At 38.5% G+C, this 19,875-nt stretch overlaps 20 non-coding genes across 20 annotated transcripts; all 20 read right to left on the bottom strand.

The window, feature by feature from the left end:
- Positions 1-171: 171 nt before the first annotated feature.
- TRNAR-CCU (transfer RNA arginine (anticodon CCU)) lies at positions 172-244 on the bottom strand. Its single transcript has one exon. It is a non-coding gene; the product is annotated as a tRNA-Arg (tRNA).
- Positions 245-1,048: 804 nt separating this feature from the next.
- Positions 1,049-1,121, bottom strand: TRNAR-UCG (transfer RNA arginine (anticodon UCG)). The gene has a single exon. It is a non-coding gene; the product is annotated as a tRNA-Arg (tRNA).
- Positions 1,122-1,766: 645 nt separating this feature from the next.
- Positions 1,767-1,839, bottom strand: TRNAR-CCU (transfer RNA arginine (anticodon CCU)). Its single transcript has one exon. It is a non-coding gene; the product is annotated as a tRNA-Arg (tRNA).
- An 803-nt stretch (positions 1,840-2,642) lies between these two features.
- TRNAR-UCG (transfer RNA arginine (anticodon UCG)) lies at positions 2,643-2,715 on the bottom strand. The gene has a single exon. It is a non-coding gene; the product is annotated as a tRNA-Arg (tRNA).
- A 644-nt stretch (positions 2,716-3,359) lies between these two features.
- Positions 3,360-3,432, bottom strand: TRNAR-UCU (transfer RNA arginine (anticodon UCU)). Its single transcript has one exon. It is a non-coding gene; the product is annotated as a tRNA-Arg (tRNA).
- Positions 3,433-4,235: 803 nt separating this feature from the next.
- TRNAR-UCG (transfer RNA arginine (anticodon UCG)) lies at positions 4,236-4,308 on the bottom strand. Its single transcript has one exon. It is a non-coding gene; the product is annotated as a tRNA-Arg (tRNA).
- A 644-nt stretch (positions 4,309-4,952) lies between these two features.
- On the bottom strand, positions 4,953-5,025 carry TRNAR-UCU (transfer RNA arginine (anticodon UCU)). Its single transcript has one exon. It is a non-coding gene; the product is annotated as a tRNA-Arg (tRNA).
- Positions 5,026-5,828: 803 nt separating this feature from the next.
- TRNAR-UCG (transfer RNA arginine (anticodon UCG)) lies at positions 5,829-5,901 on the bottom strand. The gene has a single exon. It is a non-coding gene; the product is annotated as a tRNA-Arg (tRNA).
- A 646-nt stretch (positions 5,902-6,547) lies between these two features.
- TRNAR-CCU (transfer RNA arginine (anticodon CCU)) lies at positions 6,548-6,620 on the bottom strand. The gene has a single exon. It is a non-coding gene; the product is annotated as a tRNA-Arg (tRNA).
- An 803-nt stretch (positions 6,621-7,423) lies between these two features.
- On the bottom strand, positions 7,424-7,496 carry TRNAR-UCG (transfer RNA arginine (anticodon UCG)). Its single transcript has one exon. It is a non-coding gene; the product is annotated as a tRNA-Arg (tRNA).
- Positions 7,497-9,733: 2,237 nt separating this feature from the next.
- Positions 9,734-9,806, bottom strand: TRNAR-CCU (transfer RNA arginine (anticodon CCU)). Its single transcript has one exon. It is a non-coding gene; the product is annotated as a tRNA-Arg (tRNA).
- An 803-nt stretch (positions 9,807-10,609) lies between these two features.
- TRNAR-UCG (transfer RNA arginine (anticodon UCG)) lies at positions 10,610-10,682 on the bottom strand. The gene has a single exon. It is a non-coding gene; the product is annotated as a tRNA-Arg (tRNA).
- Positions 10,683-11,326: 644 nt separating this feature from the next.
- On the bottom strand, positions 11,327-11,399 carry TRNAR-UCU (transfer RNA arginine (anticodon UCU)). Its single transcript has one exon. It is a non-coding gene; the product is annotated as a tRNA-Arg (tRNA).
- Positions 11,400-12,202: 803 nt separating this feature from the next.
- On the bottom strand, positions 12,203-12,275 carry TRNAR-UCG (transfer RNA arginine (anticodon UCG)). The gene has a single exon. It is a non-coding gene; the product is annotated as a tRNA-Arg (tRNA).
- Positions 12,276-12,919: 644 nt separating this feature from the next.
- On the bottom strand, positions 12,920-12,992 carry TRNAR-UCU (transfer RNA arginine (anticodon UCU)). The gene has a single exon. It is a non-coding gene; the product is annotated as a tRNA-Arg (tRNA).
- An 803-nt stretch (positions 12,993-13,795) lies between these two features.
- TRNAR-UCG (transfer RNA arginine (anticodon UCG)) lies at positions 13,796-13,868 on the bottom strand. Its single transcript has one exon. It is a non-coding gene; the product is annotated as a tRNA-Arg (tRNA).
- A 1,522-nt stretch (positions 13,869-15,390) lies between these two features.
- Positions 15,391-15,463, bottom strand: TRNAR-UCG (transfer RNA arginine (anticodon UCG)). Its single transcript has one exon. It is a non-coding gene; the product is annotated as a tRNA-Arg (tRNA).
- Positions 15,464-16,108: 645 nt separating this feature from the next.
- On the bottom strand, positions 16,109-16,181 carry TRNAR-CCU (transfer RNA arginine (anticodon CCU)). The gene has a single exon. It is a non-coding gene; the product is annotated as a tRNA-Arg (tRNA).
- An 803-nt stretch (positions 16,182-16,984) lies between these two features.
- On the bottom strand, positions 16,985-17,057 carry TRNAR-UCG (transfer RNA arginine (anticodon UCG)). Its single transcript has one exon. It is a non-coding gene; the product is annotated as a tRNA-Arg (tRNA).
- Positions 17,058-19,295: 2,238 nt separating this feature from the next.
- TRNAR-CCU (transfer RNA arginine (anticodon CCU)) lies at positions 19,296-19,368 on the bottom strand. Its single transcript has one exon. It is a non-coding gene; the product is annotated as a tRNA-Arg (tRNA).
- Positions 19,369-19,875: the final 507 nt, after the last annotated feature.

Below are 19,875 nucleotides of genomic sequence, written 5' to 3'. Positions count from 1 at the left end.
GATAGGTGTTTAAAAATTGACTTTGTAGTTTCAGAACATCAACATGACTCTGAAGAGTACAGAAGTAAAATGGTACCATTTCAAAGTTCCTAATACCTCATAAACATCTGAGAGGAAGCATGTAATAAATATACTTATTTTTCTGGAAAAGTAAGAGTGAACTTTAGTTTGCACCTCAGATGGGACTCGAACCCACAATCCCTGGCTCAGGAGGCCAGCCCCTTATCCATTAGGCCACTGAGGCACAGATAAATGCCAGCAATCTAGAGGCATTATTTAAATGTATTCAATCGTCCAACACTGGTGTCTGCACACAGGATATTTCTCAGTTCTCTCCATAAGTAAACTTCCCATTTTCATCCTCTTCCATCCCCGACTTTAACACTCTGTTCTGTGCTATAATGGAGACTCTGCATTTGTAGCAAGTGCAGAGAAATTGGAGGAGTACCATTTTCGAATCAACACTTCTTCTTCCATGGATGCTTTTCTCATTAAACTGGGCTTTGACAGTGGTATCAAGCTGTCCTTGTCTTCAGCAAGACACAGAAACAGGCACCAAGTCTACTAACCAAGTTCAACCACACTCTGCAACTTAATAGGCCAGTGCTTTACAAATTAGCCAACTGTGTCATCAGCAAAGGCAGCCAATGTGCCAATCTTTTTTTAATTCTTCTGTAGTACTTTTCTTTCTCGTAGGCAAAATTAGCACTTTAACTTCACAAATCATACAGATTTTACACTTGAAGCACCCCATGAACACATACTTACACACCTTGCAGTTCATCTACACACACTTAAGCTAAAAACCCATTCTGTGAAGTCAAAATTCTGCAAACCTAGTACATATTCAGTGCGTGTACATAGAAGCACTTTTTAATGCCACTTAAATGCACTAGATTTTAGACTGTAGATGCAATCTAAATGACTGTGCAGTATGTACTCCACTTTATTATTAATTAGGAATGAGAACATGATGGCTATGAGAGTATTGGAAGAGCCTGCTTCCATTCTGAATGTAAACCTGAATTGTGTGACCATTGGCAAAAACCGACCACGAAGGGACTCGAACCCTCAATCTTCTGATTCGAAGTCAGACGCCTTATCCATTAGGCCAAGCGGTCATGTTTCCTGCTGCGTTTATTTATATACTGTAGGTGGTATGCAAGGATGGAAAATATATTATTTATAGTTATTTAGGTTTACAAACCATTGTGGGGTTTTTTCAGCTCCTTTCAATTAAATCACTTTTTTGGAATTTATATAATGAGAATGTCACCAGTACGATAAGCTATTGTTTCCTTTTTTCATTTAAACCTCTTTCTTCATGAGATTAAAGCTCAGAGTATGCTTTATATAGCTCTGGATGTTTCCAGAAGTGGAGAGAAACTGTTTTGAAAGTAGTACAAACTGCTCCTTCATGGATATTCCAATTTACACACACTCAAAGGTTGTATACGTTTCATGAATCCTGACTTTCCCTATTCAAGTGCCTGAAAGCCTTTCACCACCTCTAGGAACAACAGTTACACCAATCCAATTCAAATAATTTTTTCCAAAGGAATATCTTCTGCCGGGTCAAAACTGCATCTGACAAAGATAGGTGTTTAAAAATCGACTTTGTAGTTTCAGAACATCAACATGACTCTGAAGAGTACAGAAGTAAAATGGTACCATTTCAAAGTTCCTAATACCTCATAAACATCTGAGAGGATGCATGCAATAAATATACTTATTTTTCTGGAAAAGAAAGAGTGTACTTTGGTTTGCACCTCAGATGGGACTCGAACCCACAATCCCTGGCTTAGGAGGCCAGTGCCTTATCCATTAGGCCACTGAGGCACAGATAAATGCCAGCAATCTAGAGGCATTATTTAAATGTATTCAATCGTCCAACACTGGTGTCTGTACACAGGATATTTCTCAGTTCTCTCCATAAGTAAACTTCCCATTTTCATCCTCTTCCATCCCCGACTTTAACACTCTGTTCTGTGCTATAATGGAGACTCTGCATTTGTAGCAAGTGCAGAGAAATTGGAGGAGTACCATTTTCGAATCAACACTTCTTCTTCCATGGATGCTTTTCTCATTAAACTGGGCTTTGACAGTGGTATCAAGCCGTCCTTGTCTTCAGCAGGACACATAAACAGGCACCAAGTCTACTAACCAAGTTCAACCACACTCTGCAACTTAATAGACCAGTGCTTTACAAATTAGCCAACTGTGTCATCAGCAAAGGCAGCCAATGTGCCAATCCTATATAATTCTTCTGTAGTACTTTTATTTCTCGTAGGCAAAATTAGCACTTTAACTGCACAAATCATACAGATTTTACACTTGAAGCACTCCATGAACACATACTTACACACCTTGCAGTTCATCTACACACACTTAAGCTAAAAACCCATTCTGTGAAGTCAAAAGTCTGCAAACCTAGTACATATTCAGTGCGTGTACATAGAAGCACTTTTTAATGCCACTAAAATGCACTAGATTTTAGACTGAAGATGCAATCTAAATGACTGTGCAGTATGTACTCCACTTTATTATTAATTAGGAATGAGAACATGATGGCTATGAGAGTATTGGAAGAGCCTGCTTCCATTCTGAATGTAAACCTGAATTGTGTGACCATTGGCAAAAACCGACCACGAAGGGACTCGAACCCTCAATCTTCTGATTCGAAGTCAGACGCCTTATCCATTAGGCCACGCGGTCATGTGTCTTGCTGCGTTTATTTATATACTGTAGGTGGTATGCAAGGATGGAAAATAAATTATTTATAGTTATTTAAGTTTACAAACCATTGTGGGGTTTTTTCAGCTCCTTTCAATTAAATCACTTTTTTGGAATTTATATAATGAGAATGTCACCAGTACGATAAGCTATTGTTTTCTTTTTTGCATTTAAAACTCTTTCTTCATGAGATTAAAGCTCAGAGTATGCTTTATATAGCTCTGGATGTTTCCAGAAGTGGAGAGAAACTGTTTTGAAAGTAGTACAAACTGCTCCTTCCTGGATATTCCAATTTACACACACTCAAAGGTTGTATACGTTTCATGAATCCTGACTTGCCCTATTCAAGTGCCTGAAAGCCTTTCACCACCTCTAGGAACAACAGTTACACCAATCCAATTCAAATCATTTTTTCCAAAGGAATATCTTCTGCCGGGTCAAAAATGCATCTGACAAAGATAGGTGTTTAAAAATTGACTTTGTAGTTTCAGAACATCAACATGACTGAAGAGTACAGAAGTAAAATGGTACCATTTCAAAGTTCCTAATACCTCATAAACATCTGAGAGGATGCATGCAATAAATATACTTATTTTTCTGGAAAAGAAAGAGAGAACTTTGGTTTGCACCTCAGATGGGACTCGAACCCACAATCCCTGGCTTAGAAGGCCAGTGCCTTATCCATTAGGCCACTGAGGCACAGATAAATGCCAGCGATCTAGAGGCATTATTTAAATGTATTCAATCGTCCAACACTGGTGTCTGCACACAGGATATTTCTCAGTTCTCTCCATAAGTAAACTTCCCATTTTCATCCTCTTCCATCCCCGACTTTAACACTCTGTTCTGTGCTATAATGGAGACTCTGCATTTGTAGCAAGTGCAGAGAAATTGGAGGAGTACCATTTTCGAATCAACACTTCTTCTTCCATGGATGCTTTTCTCATTAAACTGGGCTTTGACAGTGGTATCAAGCCGTCCTTGTCTTCAGCAGGACACATAAACAGGCACCAAGTCTACTAACCAAGTTCAACCACACTCTGCAACTTAATAGACCAGTGCTTTACAAATTAGCCAACTGTGTCATCAGCAAAGGCAGCCAATGTGCCAATCCTATATAATTCTTCTGTAGTACTTTTCTTTCTCGTAGGCAAAATTAGCACTTTAACTGCACAAATCATACAGATTTTACACTTGAAGCACTCCATGAACACATACTTACACACCTTGCAGTTCATCTACACACACTTAAGCTAAAAACCCATTCTGTGAAGTCAAAAGTCTGCAAACCTAGTACATATTCAGTGCGTGTACATAGAAGCACTTTTTAATGCCACTAAAATGCACTAGATTTTAGACTGAAGATGCAATCTAAATGACTGTGCAGTATGTACTCCACTTTATTATTAATTAGGAATGAGAACATGATGGCTATGAGAGTATTGGAAGAGCCTGCTTCCATTCTGAATGTAAACCTGAATTGTGTGACCATTGGCAAAAACCGACCACGAAGGGACTCGAACCCTCAATCTTCTGATTCGAAGTCAGACGCCTTATCCATTAGGCCACGCGGTCATGTGTCTTGCTGCGTTTATTTATATACTGTAGGTGGTATGCAAGGATGGAAAATAAATTATTTATAGTTATTTAAGTTTACAAACCATTGTGGGGTTTTTTCAGCTCCTTTCAATTAAATCACTTTTTTGGAATTTATATAATGAGAATGTCACCAGTACGATAAGCTATTGTTTTCTTTTTTGCATTTAAAACTCTTTCTTCATGAGATTAAAGCTCAGAGTATGCTTTATATAGCTCTGGATGTTTCCAGAAGTGGAGAGAAACTGTTTTGAAAGTAGTACAAACTGCTCCTTCCTGGATATTCCAATTTACACACACTCAAAGGTTGTATACGTTTCATGAATCCTGACTTGCCCTATTCAAGTGCCTGAAAGCCTTTCACCACCTCTAGGAACAACAGTTACACCAATCCAATTCAAATCATTTTTTCCAAAGGAATATCTTCTGCCGGGTCAAAAATGCATCTGACAAAGATAGGTGTTTAAAAATTGACTTTGTAGTTTCAGAACATCAACATGACTGAAGAGTACAGAAGTAAAATGGTACCATTTCAAAGTTCCTAATACCTCATAAACATCTGAGAGGAAGCATGTAATAAATATACTTATTTTTCTGGAAAAGTAAGAGTGAACTTTGGTTTGCACCTCAGATGGGACTCGAACCCACAATCCCTGGCTTAGAAGGCCAGTGCCTTATCCATTAGGCCACTGAGGCACAGATAAATGCCAGTGATCTAGAGGCATTATTTAAATGTATTCAATCGTCCAACACTGGTGTCTGCACACAGGATATTTCTCAGTTCTCTCCATAAGTAAACTTCCCATTTTCATCCTCTTCCATCCCCGACTTTAACACTCTGTTCTGTGCTATAATGGAGACTCTGCATTTGTAGCAAGTGCAGAGAAATTGGAGGAGTACCATTTTCGAATCAACACTTCTTCTTCCATGGATGCTTTTCTCATTAAACTGGGCTTTGACAGTGGTATCAAGCCGTCCTTGTCTTCAGCAGGACACAGAAACAGGCACCAAGTCTACTAACCAAGTTCAACCACACTCTGCAACTTAATAGACCAATTCTTTACAAATTAGCCAACTGTGTCATCAGCAAAGGCAGCCAATGTGCCAATCCTTTATAATTCTTCTGTAGTACTTTTCTTTCTCGTAGGCAAATTTAGCACTTTAACTGCACAAATCAAACAGATTTTACACTTGAAGCACTCCATGAACACATACTTACACACCTTGCAGTTCATCTACACACACTTAAGCTAAAAACCCATTCTGTGAAGTCAAAATTCTGCAAACCTAGTACATATTCAGTGCGTGTACATAGAAGCACTTTTTAATGCCACTTAAATGCACTAGATTTTAGACTGAAGATGCAATCTAAATGACTGTGCAGTATGTACTCCACTTTATTATTAATTAGGAATGAGAACATGATGGCTATGAGAGTATTGGAAGAGCCTGCTTCCATTCTGAATGGAAACCTGAATTGTGTGACCATTGGCAAAAACCGACCACGAAGGGACCCGAACCCTCAATCTTCTGATTCGAAGTCAGACACCTTATCCATTAGGCCACGCGGTCATGTATCCTGCTGCGTTTATTTATATACTGTAGGTGGTATGCAAGGATGGAAAATAAATTATTTATAGTTATTTAAGTTTACAAACCATTGTGGGGTTTTTTCAGCTCCTTTCAATTAAATCACTTTTTTGGAATTTATATAATGAGAATGTCACCAGTACGATAAGCTATTGTTTTCTTTTTTGCATTTAAACCTCTTTCTTCATGAGATTAAAGCTCAGAGTATGCTTTATATAGCTCTGGATGTTTCCAGAAGTGGAGAGAAACTGTTTTGAAAGTAGTACAAACTGCTCCTTCCTGGATATTCCAATTTACACACACTCAAAGGTTGTATACGTTTCATGAATCCTGACTTGCCCTATTCAAGTGCCTGAAAGCCTTTCACCACCTCTAGAAACAACAGTTACACCAATCCAATTCAAATCATTTTTTCCAAAGGAATATCTTCTGCCGGGTCAAAAATGCATCTGACAAAGATAGGTGTTTAAAAATTGACTTTGTAGTTTCAGAACATCAACATGACTCTGAAGAGTACAGAAGTAAAATGTTACCATTTCAAAGTTCCTAATACCTCATAAACATCTGAGAGGAAGCATGTAATAAATATACTTATTTTTCTGGAAAAGTAAGAGTGAACTTTAGTTTGCACCTCAGATGGGACTCGAACCCACAACCCCTGGCTCAGGAGGCCAGTGCCTTATCCATTAGTCCACTGAGGCACAGATAAATGCCAGCAATCTAGAGGCATTATTTAAATGTATTCAATCGTCCAACACTGGTGTCTGCACACAGGATATTTCTCAGTTCTCTCCATAAGTAAACTTCCCATTTTCATCCTCTTCCATCCCCGACTTTAACACTCTGTTCTGTGCTATAATGGAGACTCTGCATTTGTAGCAAGTGCAGAGAAATTGGAGGAGTACCATTTTCGAATCAACACTTCTTCTTCCATGGATGCTTTTCTCATTAAACTGGGCTTTGACAGTGGTATCAAGCTGTCCTTGTCTTCAGCAGGACACAGAAACAGGCACCAAGTCTACTAACCAAGTTCAACCACACTCTGCAACTTAATAGACCAGTGCTTTACAAATTAGCCAACTGTGTCATCAGCAAAGGCAGCCAATGTGCCAATACTTTATAATTCTTCTGTAGTACTTTTCTTTCTCGTAGGCAAAATTAGCACTTTAACTTCACAAATCATACAGATTTTACACTTGAAGCACCCCATGAACACATACTTACACACCTTGCAGTTCATCTACACACACTTAAGCTAAAAACCCATTCTGTGAAGTCAAAATTCTGCAAACCTAGTACATATTCAGTGCGTGTACATAGAAGCACTTTTTAATGCCACTTAAATGCACTAGATTTTAGACTGTAGATGCAATCTAAATGACTGTGCAGTATGTACTCCACTTTATTATTAATTAGGAATGAGAACATGATGGCTATGAGAGTATTGGAAGAGCCTGCTTCCATTCTGAATGTAAACCTGAATTGTGTGACCATTGGCAAAAACCGACCACGAAGGGACTCGAACCCTCAATCTTCTGATTCGAAGTCAGACGCCTTATCCATTAGGCCACGCGGTCATGTGTCCTGCTGCGTTTATTTATATACTGTAGGTGGTATGTAAGGATGGAAAATATATTATTTATAGTTATTTAGGTTTACAAACCATTGTGGGGTTTTTTCAGCTCCTTTCAATTAAATCACTTTTTGGGAATTTATATAATGAGAATGTCACCAGTACGATAAGCTATTGTTTCCTTTTTTCATTTAAACCTCTTTCTTCATGAGATTAAAGCTCAGAGTATGCTTTATATAGCTCTGGATGTTTCCAGAAGTGGAGAGAAACTGTTTTGAAAGTAGTACAAACTGCTCCTTCCTGGATATTCCAATTTACACACACTCAAAGGTTGTACACGTTTCATGAATCCTGACTTGCCCTATTCAAGTGCCTGAAAGCCTTTCACCACCTCTAGGAACAACAGTTACACCAATCCAATTCAAATCATTTTTTCCAAAGGAATATCTTCTGCCGGGTCAAAAATGCATCTGACAAAGATAGGTGTTTAAAAATTGACTTTGTAGTTTCAGAACATCAACATGACTGAAGAGTACAGAAGTAAAATGGTACCATTTCAAAGTTCCTAATACCTCATAAACATCTGAGAGGAAGCATGTAATAAATATACTTATTTTTCTGGAAAAGTAAGAGTGAACTTTGGTTTGCACCTCAGATGGGACTCGAACCCACAAACCCTGGTTTAGAAGGCCAGTGCATTATCCATTAGGCCACTGAGGCACAGATAAATGCCAGTGATCTAGAGGCATTATTTAAATGTATGCAATCGTCCAACACTGGTGTCTGCACACAGGATATTTCTCAGTTCTCTCCATAAGTAAACTTCCCATTTTCATCCTCTTCCATCCCCGACTTTAACACTCTGTTCTGTGCTATAATGGAGACTCTGCATTTGTAGCAAGTGCAGAGAAATTGGAGGAGTACCATTTTCGAATCAACACTTCTTCTTCCATGGATGCTTTTCTCATTAAACTGGGCTTTGACAGTGGTATCAAGCCGTCCTTGTCTTCAGCAGGACACAGAAACAGGCACCAAGTCTACTAACCAAGTTCAACCACACTCTGCAACTTAATAGACCAATGCTTTACAAATTAGCCAACTGTGTCATCAGCAAAGGCAGCCAATGTGCCAATCCTTTATAATTCTTCTGTAGTACTTTTCTTTCTCGTAGGCAAATTTAGCACTTTAACTGCACAAATCAAACAGATTTTACACTTGAAGCACTCCATGAACACATACTTACACACCTTGCAGTTCATCTACACACACTTAAGCTAAAAACCCATTCTGTGAAGTCAAAATTCTGCAAACCTAGTACATATTCAGTGCGTGTACATAGAAGCACTTTTTAATGCCACTTAAATGCACTAGATTTTAGACTGAAGATGCAATCTAAATGACTGTGCAGTATGTACTCCACTTTATTATTAATTAGGAATGAGAACATGATGGCTATGAGAGTATTGGAAGAGCCTGCTTCCATTCTGAATGGAAACCTGAATTGTTTGACCATTGGCAAAAACCGACCACGAAGGGACCCGAACCCTCAATCTTCTGATTCGAAGTCAGACGCCTTATCCATTAGGCCACGCATTCATGTGTCCTGCTGCGTTTATTTATATACTGTAGGTGGTATGCAAGGATGGAAAATATATTATTTATAGTTATTTAGGTTTACAAACCATTGTGGGGTTTTTTCAGCTCCTTTCAATTAAATCACTTTTTTGGAATTTATATAATGAGAATGTCACCAGTACGATAAGCTATTGTTTCCTTTTTTCATTTAAACCTCTTTCTTCATGAGATTAAAGCTCAGAGTATGCTTTATATAGCTCTGGATGTTTCCAGAAGTGGAGAGAAACTGTTTTGAAAGTAGTACAAACTGCTCCTTCATGGATATTCCAATTTACACACACTCAAAGGTTGTATACGTTTCATGAATCCTGACTTTCCCTATTCAAGTGCCTGAAAGCCTTTCACCAACTCTAGGAACAACAGTTACACCAATCCAATTCAAATAATTTTTTCCAAAGGAATATCTTCTGCCGGGTCAAAACTGCATCTGACAAAGATAGGTGTTTAAAAATCGACTTTGTAGTTTCAGAACATCAACATGACTCTGAAGAGTACAGAAGTAAAATGGTACCATTTCAAAGTTCCTAATACCTCATAAACATCTGAGAGGATGCATGCAATAAATATACTTATTTTTCTGGAAAAGAAAGAGTGAACTTTGGTTTGCACCTCAGATGGGACTCGAACCCACAATCCCTGGCTTAGGAGGCCAGTGCCTTATCCATTAGGCCACTGAGGCACAGATAAATGCCAGCAATCTAGAGGCATTATTTAAATGTATTCAATCGTCCAACACTGGTGTCTGAACACAGGATATTTCTCAGTTCTCTCCATAAGTAAACTTCCCATTTTCATCCTCTTCCATCCCCGACTTTAACACTCTGTTCTGTGCTATAATGGAGACTCTGCATTTGTAGCAAGTGCAGAGAAATTGGAGGAGTACCATTTTCGAATCAACACTTCTTCTTCCATGGATGCTTTTCTCATTAAACTGGGCTTTGACAGTGGTATCAAGCCGTCCTTGTCTTCAGCAGGACACATAAACAGGCACCAAGTCTACTAACCAAGTTCAACCACACTCTGCAACTTAATAGACCAGTGCTTTACAAATTAGCCAACTGTGTCATCAGCAAAGGCAGCCAATGTGCCAATCCTATATAATTCTTCTGTAGTACTTTTATTTCTCGTAGGCAAAATTAGCACTTTAACTGCACAAATCATACAGATTTTACACTTGAAGCACTCCATGAACACATACTTACACACCTTGCAGTTCATCTACACACACTTAAGCTAAAAACCCATTCTGTGAAGTCAAAAGTCTGCAAACCTAGTACATATTCAGTGCGTGTACATAGAAGCACTTTTTAATGCCACTAAAATGCACTAGATTTTAGACTGAAGATGCAATCTAAATGACTGTGCAGTATGTACTCCACTTTATTATTAATTAGGAATGAGAACATGATGGCTATGAGAGTATTGGAAGAGCCTGCTTCCATTCTGAATGTAAACCTGAATTGTGTGACCATTGGCAAAAACCGACCACGAAGGGACTCGAACCCTCAATCTTCTGATTCGAAGTCAGACGCCTTATCCATTAGGCCACGCGGTCATGTGTCTTGCTGCGTTTATTTATATACTGTAGGTGGTATGCAAGGATGGAAAATAAATTATTTATAGTTATTTAAGTTTACAAACCATTGTGGGGTTTTTTCAGCTCCTTTCAATTAAATCACTTTTTTGGAATTTATATAATGAGAATGTCACCAGTACGATAAGCTATTGTTTTCTTTTTTGCATTTAAAACTCTTTCTTCATGAGATTAAAGCTCAGAGTATGCTTTATATAGCTCTGGATGTTTCCAGAAGTGGAGAGAAACTGTTTTGAAAGTAGTACAAACTGCTCCTTCCTGGATATTCCAATTTACACACACTCAAAGGTTGTATACGTTTCATGAATCCTGACTTGCCCTATTCAAGTGCCTGAAAGCCTTTCACCACCTCTAGGAACAACAGTTACACCAATCCAATTCAAATCATTTTTTCCAAAGGAATATCTTCTGCCGGGTCAAAAATGCATCTGACAAAGATAGGTGTTTAAAAATTGACTTTGTAGTTTCAGAACATCAACATGACTGAAGAGTACAGAAGTAAAATGGTACCATTTCAAAGTTCCTAATACCTCATAAACATCTGAGAGGATGCATGCAATAAATATACTTATTTTTCTGGAAAAGAAAGAGTGAACTTTGGTTTGCACCTCAGATGGGACTCGAACCCACAATCCCTGGCTTAGAAGGCCAGTGCCTTATCCATTAGGCCACTGAGGCACAGATAAATGCCAGCGATCTAGAGGCATTATTTAAATGTATTCAATCGTCCAACACTGGTGTCTGCACACAGGATATTTCTCAGTTCTCTCCATAAGTAAACTTCCCATTTTCATCCTCTTCCATCCCCGACTTTAACACTCTGTTCTGTGCTATAATGGAGACTCTGCATTTGTAGCAAGTGCAGAGAAATTGGAGGAGTACCATTTTCGAATCAACACTTCTTCTTCCATGGATGCTTTTCTCATTAAACTGGGCTTTGACAGTGGTATCAAGCCGTCCTTGTCTTCAGCAGGACACATAAACAGGCACCAAGTCTACTAACCAAGTTCAACCACACTCTGCAACTTAATAGACCAGTGCTTTACAAATTAGCCAACTGTGTCATCAGCAAAGGCAGCCAATGTGCCAATCCTATATAATTCTTCTGTAGTACTTTTCTTTCTCGTAGGCAAAATTAGCACTTTAACTGCACAAATCATACAGATTTTACACTTGAAGCACTCCATGAACACATACTTACACACCTTGCAGTTCATCTACACACACTTAAGCTAAAAACCCATTCTGTGAAGTCAAAAGTCTGCAAACCTAGTACATATTCAGTGCGTGTACATAGAAGCACTTTTTAATGCCACTAAAATGCACTAGATTTTAGACTGAAGATGCAATCTAAATGACTGTGCAGTATGTACTCCACTTTATTATTAATTAGGAATGAGAACATGATGGCTATGAGAGTATTGGAAGAGCCTGCTTCCATTCTGAATGTAAACCTGAATTGTGTGACCATTGGCAAAAACCGACCACGAAGGGACTCGAACCCTCAATCTTCTGATTCGAAGTCAGACGCCTTATCCATTAGGCCACGCGGTCATGTGTCTTGCTGCGTTTATTTATATACTGTAGGTGGTATGCAAGGATGGAAAATAAATTATTTATAGTTATTTAAGTTTACAAACCATTGTGGGGTTTTTTCAGCTCCTTTCAATTAAATCACTTTTTTGGAATTTATATAATGAGAATGTCACCAGTACGATAAGCTATTGTTTTCTTTTTTGCATTTAAAACTCTTTCTTCATGAGATTAAAGCTCAGAGTATGCTTTATATAGCTCTGGATGTTTCCAGAAGTGGAGAGAAACTGTTTTGAAAGTAGTACAAACTGCTCCTTCCTGGATATTCCAATTTACACACACTCAAAGGTTGTATACGTTTCATGAATCCTGACTTGCCCTATTCAAGTGCCTGAAAGCCTTTCACCACCTCTAGGAACAACAGTTACACCAATCCAATTCAAATCATTTTTTCCAAAGGAATATCTTCTGCCGGGTCAAAAATGCATCTGACAAAGATAGGTGTTTAAAAATTGACTTTGTAGTTTCAGAACATCAACATGACTGAAGAGTACAGAAGTAAAATGGTACCATTTCAAAGTTCCTAATACCTCATAAACATCTGAGAGGAAGCATGTAATAAATATACTTATTTTTCTGGAAAAGTAAGAGTGAACTTTGGTTTGCACCTCAGATGGGACTCGAACCCACAATCCCTGGCTTAGAAGGCCAGTGCCTTATCCATTAGGCCACTGAGGCACAGATAAATGCCAGTGATCTAGAGGCATTATTTAAATGTATTCAATCGTCCAACACTGGTGTCTGCACACAGGATATTTCTCAGTTCTCTCCATAAGTAAACTTCCCATTTTCATCCTCTTCCATCCCCGACTTTAACACTCTGTTCTGTGCTATAATGGAGACTCTGCATTTGTAGCAAGTGCAGAGAAATTGGAGGAGTACCATTTTCGAATCAACACTTCTTCTTCCATGGATGCTTTTCTCATTAAACTGGGCTTTGACAGTGGTATCAAGCCGTCCTTGTCTTCAGCAGGACACAGAAACAGGCACCAAGTCTACTAACCAAGTTCAACCACACTCTGCAACTTAATAGACCAATTCTTTACAAATTAGCCAACTGTGTCATCAGCAAAGGCAGCCAATGTGCCAATCCTTTATAATTCTTCTGTAGTACTTTTCTTTCTCGTAGGCAAATTTAGCACTTTAACTGCACAAATCAAACAGATTTTACACTTGAAGCACTCCATGAACACATACTTACACACCTTGCAGTTCATCTACACACACTTAAGCTAAAAACCCATTCTGTGAAGTCAAAATTCTGCAAACCTAGTACATATTCAGTGCGTGTACATAGAAGCACTTTTTAATGCCACTTAAATGCACTAGATTTTAGACTGAAGATGCAATCTAAATGACTGTGCAGTATGTACTCCACTTTATTATTAATTAGGAATGAGAACATGATGGCTATGAGAGTATTGGAAGAGCCTGCTTCCATTCTGAATGGAAACCTGAATTGTGTGACCATTGGCAAAAACCGACCACGAAGGGACCCGAACCCTCAATCTTCTGATTCGAAGTCAGACACCTTATCCATTAGGCCACGCGGTCATGTATCCTGCTGCGTTTATTTATATACTGTAGGTGGTATGCAAGGATGGAAAATAAATTATTTATAGTTATTTAAGTTTACAAACCATTGTGGGGTTTTTTCAGCTCCTTTCAATTAAATCACTTTTTTGGAATTTATATAATGAGAATGTCACCAGTACGATAAGCTATTGTTTTCTTTTTTGCATTTAAACCTCTTTCTTCATGAGATTAAAGCTCAGAGTATGCTTTATATAGCTCTGGATGTTTCCAGAAGTGGAGAGAAACTGTTTTGAAAGTAGTACAAACTGCTCCTTCCTGGATATTCCAATTTACACACACTCAAAGGTTGTATACGTTTCATGAATCCTGACTTGCCCTATTCAAGTGCCTGAAAGCCTTTCACCACCTCTAGAAACAACAGTTACACCAATCCAATTCAAATCATTTTTTCCAAAGGAATATCTTCTGCCGGGTCAAAAATGCATCTGACAAAGATAGGTGTTTAAAAATTGACTTTGTAGTTTCAGAACATCAACATGACTCTGAAGAGTACAGAAGTAAAATGTTACCATTTCAAAGTTCCTAATACCTCATAAACATCTGAGAGGAAGCATGTAATAAATATACTTATTTTTCTGGAAAAGTAAGAGTGAACTTTAGTTTGCACCTCAGATGGGACTCGAATCCACAACCCCTGGCTCAGGAGGCCAGTGCCTTATCCATTAGTCCACTGAGGCACAGATAAATGCCAGCAATCTAGAGGCATTATTTAAATGTATTCAATCGTCCAACACTGGTGTCTGCACACAGGATATTTCTCAGTTCTCTCCATAAGTAAACTTCCCATTTTCATCCTCTTCCATCCCCGACTTTAACACTCTGTTCTGTGCTATAATGGAGACTCTGCATTTGTAGCAAGTGCAGAGAAATTGGAGGAGTACCATTTTCGAATCAACACTTCTTCTTCCATGGATGCTTTTCTCATTAAACTGGGCTTTGACAGTGGTATCAAGCTGTCCTTGTCTTCAGCAGGACACAGAAACAGGCACCAAGTCTACTAACCAAGTTCAACCACACTCTGCAACTTAATAGACCAGTGCTTTACAAATTAGCCAACTGTGTCATCAGCAAAGGCAGCCAATGTGCCAATACTTTATAATTCTTCTGTAGTACTTTTCTTTCTCGTAGGCAAAATTAGCACTTTAACTTCACAAATCATACAGATTTTACACTTGAAGCACCCCATGAACACATACTTACACACCTTGCAGTTCATCTACACACACTTAAGCTAAAAACCCATTCTGTGAAGTCAAAATTCTGCAAACCTAGTACATATTCAGTGCGTGTACATAGAAGCACTTTTTAATGCCACTTAAATGCACTAGATTTTAGACTGTAGATGCAATCTAAATGACTGTGCAGTATGTACTCCACTTTATTATTAATTAGGAATGAGAACATGATGGCTATGAGAGTATTGGAAGAGCCTGCTTCCATTCTGAATGTAAACCTGAATTGTGTGACCATTGGCAAAAACCGACCACGAAGGGACTCGAACCCTCAATCTTCTGATTCGAAGTCAGACGCCTTATCCATTAGGCCACGCGGTCATGTGTCCTGCTGCGTTTATTTATATACTGTAGGTGGTATGTAAGGATGGAAAATATATTATTTATAGTTATTTAGGTTTACAAACCATTGTGGGGTTTTTTCAGCTCCTTTCAATTAAATCACTTTTTGGGAATTTATATAATGAGAATGTCACCAGTACGATAAGCTATTGTTTCCTTTTTTCATTTAAACCTCTTTCTTCATGAGATTAAAGCTCAGAGTATGCTTTATATAGCTCTGGATGTTTCCAGAAGTGGAGAGAAACTGTTTTGAAAGTAGTACAAACTGCTCCTTCCTGGATATTCCAATTTACACACACTCAAAGGTTGTATACGTTTCATGAATCCTGACTTGCCCTATTCAAGTGCCTGAAAGCCTCTTACCACCTCTAGGAACAACAGTTACACCAATCCAATTCAAATCATTTTTTCCAAAGGAATATCTTCTGCCGGGTCAAAACTGCATCTGACAAAGATAGGTGTTTAAAAATCGACTTTGTAGTTTCAGAACATCAACATGACTCTGAAGAGTACAGAAGTAAAATGGTACCATTTCAAAGTTCCTAATACCTCATAAACATCTGAGAGGATGCATGCAATAAATATACTTATTTTTCTGGAAAAGTAAGAGTGAACTTTGGTTTGCACCTCAGATGGGACTCTAACCCACAATCCCTGGCTTAGGAGGCCAGTGCCTTATCCATTAGGCCACTGAGGCACAGATAAATGCCAGCAATCTAGAGGCATTATTTAAATGTATTCAATCGTCCAACACTGGTGTCTGTACACAGGATATTTCTCAGTTCTCTCCATAAGTAAACTTCCCATTTTCATCCTCTTCCATCCCCGACTTTAACACTCTGTTCTGTGCTATAATGGAGACTCTGCATTTGTAGCAAGTGCAGAGAAATTGGAGGAGTACCATTTTCGAATCAACACTTCTTCTTCCATGGATGCTTTTCTCATTAAACTGGGCTTTGACAGTGGTATCAAGCCGTCCTTGTCTTCAGCAGGACACATAAACAGGCACCAAGTCTACTAACCAAGTTCAACCACACTCTGCAACTTAATAGACCAGTGCTTTACAAATTAGCCAACTGTGTCATCAGCAAAGGCAGCCAATGTGCCAATCCTATATAATTCTTCTGTAGTACTTTTCTTTCTCGTAGGCAAAATTAGCACTTTAACTGCACAAATCATACAGATTTTACACTTGAAGCACTCCATGAACACATACTTACACACCTTGCAGTTCATCTACACACACTTAAGCTAAAAACCCATTCTGTGAAGTCAAAAGTCTGCAAACCTAGTACATATTCAGTGCGTGTACATAGAAGCACTTTTTAATGCCACTAAAATGCACTAGATTTTAGACTGAAGATGCAATCTAAATGACTGTGCAGTATGTACTCCACTTTATTATTAATTAGGAATGAGAACATGATGGCTATGAGAGTATTGGAAGAGCCTGCTTCCATTCTGAATGTAAACCTGAATTGTGTGACCATTGGCAAAAACCGACCACGAAGGGACTCAAACCCTCAATCTTCTGATTCGAAGTCAGACGCCTTATCCATTAGGCCACGCGGTCATGTGTCTTGCTGCGTTTATTTATATACTGTAGGTGGTATGCAAGGATGGAAAATAAATTATTTATAGTTATTTAAGTTTACAAACCATTGTGGGGTTTTTTCAGCTCCTTTCAATTAAATCACTTTTTTGGAATTTATATAATGAGAATGTCACCAGTACGATAAGCTATTGTTTTCTTTTTTGCATTTAAAACTCTTTCTTCATGAGATTAAAGCTCAGAGTATGCTTTATATAGCTCTGGATGTTTCCAGAAGTGGAGAGAAACTGTTTTGAAAGTAGTACAAACTGCTCCTTCCTGGATATTCCAATTTACACACACTCAAAGGTTGTACACGTTTCATGAATCCTGACTTGCCCTATTCAAGTGCCTGAAAGCCTTTCACCACCTCTAGGAACAACAGTTACACCAATCCAATTCAAATCATTTTTTCCAAAGGAATATCTTCTGCCGGGTCAAAAATGCATCTGACAAAGATAGGTGTTTAAAAATTGACTTTGTAGTTTCAGAACATCAACATGACTGAAGAGTACAGAAGTAAAATGGTACCATTTCAAAGTTCCTAATACCTCATAAACATCTGAGAGGAAGCATGTAATAAATATACTTATTTTTCTGGAAAAGTAAGAGTGAACTTTGGTTTGCACCTCAGATGGGACTCGAACCCACAAACCCTGGTTTAGAAGGCCAGTGCATTATCCATTAGGCCACTGAGGCACAGATAAATGCCAGTGATCTAGAGGCATTATTTAAATGTATGCAATCGTCCAACACTGGTGTCTGCACACAGGATATTTCTCAGTTCTCTCCATAAGTAAACTTCCCATTTTCATCCTCTTCCATCCCCGACTTTAACACTCTGTTCTGTGCTATAATGGAGACTCTGCATTTGTAGCAAGTGCAGAGAAATTGGAGGAGTACCATTTTCGAATCAACACTTCTTCTTCCATGGATGCTTTTCTCATTAAACTGGGCTTTGACAGTGGTATCAAGCCGTCCTTGTCTTCAGCAGGACACAGAAACAGGCACCAAGTCTACTAACCAAGTTCAACCACACTCTGCAACTTAATAGACCAATGCTTTACAAATTAGCCAACTGTGTCATCAGCAAAGGCAGCCAATGTGCCAATCCTTTATAATTCTTCTGTAGTACTTTTCTTTCTCGTAGGCAAATTTAGCACTTTAACTGCACAAATCAAACAGATTTTACACTTGAAGCACTCCATGAACACATACTTACACACCTTGCAGTTCATCTACACACACTTAAGCTAAAAACCCATTCTGTGAAGTCAAAATTCTGCAAACCTAGTACATATTCAGTGCGTGTACATAGAAGCACTTTTTAATGCCACTTAAATGCACTAGATTTTAGACTGAAGATGCAATCTAAATGACTGTGCAGTATGTACTCCACTTTATTATTAATTAGGAATGAGAACATGATGGCTATGAGAGTATTGGAAGAGCCTGCTTCCATTCTGAATGGAAACCTGAATTGTTTGACCATTGGCAAAAACCGACCACGAAGGGACCCGAACCCTCAATCTTCTGATTCGAAGTCAGACGCCTTATCCATTAGGCCACGCATTCATGTGTCCTGCTGCGTTTATTTATATACTGTAGGTGGTATGCAAGGATGGAAAATATATTATTTATAGTTATTTAGGTTTACAAACCATTGTGGGGTTTTTTCAGCTCCTTTCAATTAAATCACTTTTTTGGAATTTATATAATGAGAATGTCACCAGTACGATAAGCTATTGTTTCCTTTTTTCATTTAAACCTCTTTCTTCATGAGATTAAAGCTCAGAGTATGCTTTATATAGCTCTGGATGTTTCCAGAAGTGGAGAGAAACTGTTTTGAAAGTAGTACAAACTGCTCCTTCATGGATATTCCAATTTACACACACTCAAAGGTTGTATACGTTTCATGAATCCTGACTTTCCCTATTCAAGTGCCTGAAAGCCTTTCACCAACTCTAGGAACAACAGTTACACCAATCCAATTCAAATAATTTTTTCCAAAGGAATATCTTCTGCCGGGTCAAAACTGCATCTGACAAAGATAGGTGTTTAAAAATCGACTTTGTAGTTTCAGAACATCAACATGACTCTGAAGAGTACAGAAGTAAAATGGTACCATTTCAAAGTTCCTAATACCTCATAAACATCTGAGAGGATGCATGCAATAAATATACTTATTTTTCTGGAAAAGAAAGAGTGAACTTTGGTTTGCACCTCAGATGGGACTCGAACCCACAATCCCTGGCTTAGGAGGCCAGTGCCTTATCCATTAGGCCACTGAGGCACAGATAAACGCCAGCACTCTAGAGGCATTATTTAAATGTATTCAATCGTCCAACACTGGTGTCTGTACACAGGATATTTCTCAGTTCTCTCCATAAGTAAACTTCCCATTTTCATCCTCTTCCATCCCCGACTTTAACACTCTGTTCTGTGCTATAATGGAGACTCTGCATTTGTAGCAAGTGCAGAGAAATTGGAGGAGTACCATTTTCGAATCAACACTTCTTCTTCCATGGATGCTTTTCTCATTAAACTGGGCTTTGACAGTGGTATCAAGCCGTCCTTGTCTTCAGCAGGACACATAAACAGGCACCAAGTCTACTAACCAAGTTCAACCACACTCTGCAACTTAATAGACCAGTGCTTTACAAATTAGCCAACTGTGTCATCAGCAAAGGCAGCCAATGTGCCAATCCTATATAATTCTTCTGTAGTACTTTTATTTCTCGTAGGCAAAATTAGCACTTTAACTGCACAAATCATACAGATTTTACACTTGAAGCACTCC

This window comes from Lissotriton helveticus, chromosome 5_1 (genome assembly GCF_964261635.1).
Source record: "Lissotriton helveticus chromosome 5_1, aLisHel1.1, whole genome shotgun sequence".
Taxonomy (NCBI): Eukaryota; Metazoa; Chordata; class Amphibia; order Caudata; family Salamandridae; genus Lissotriton; species Lissotriton helveticus.
Note: the sequence above shows the minus strand (reverse complement) of the source record. Positions and strands in the feature narration are given on the sequence as shown.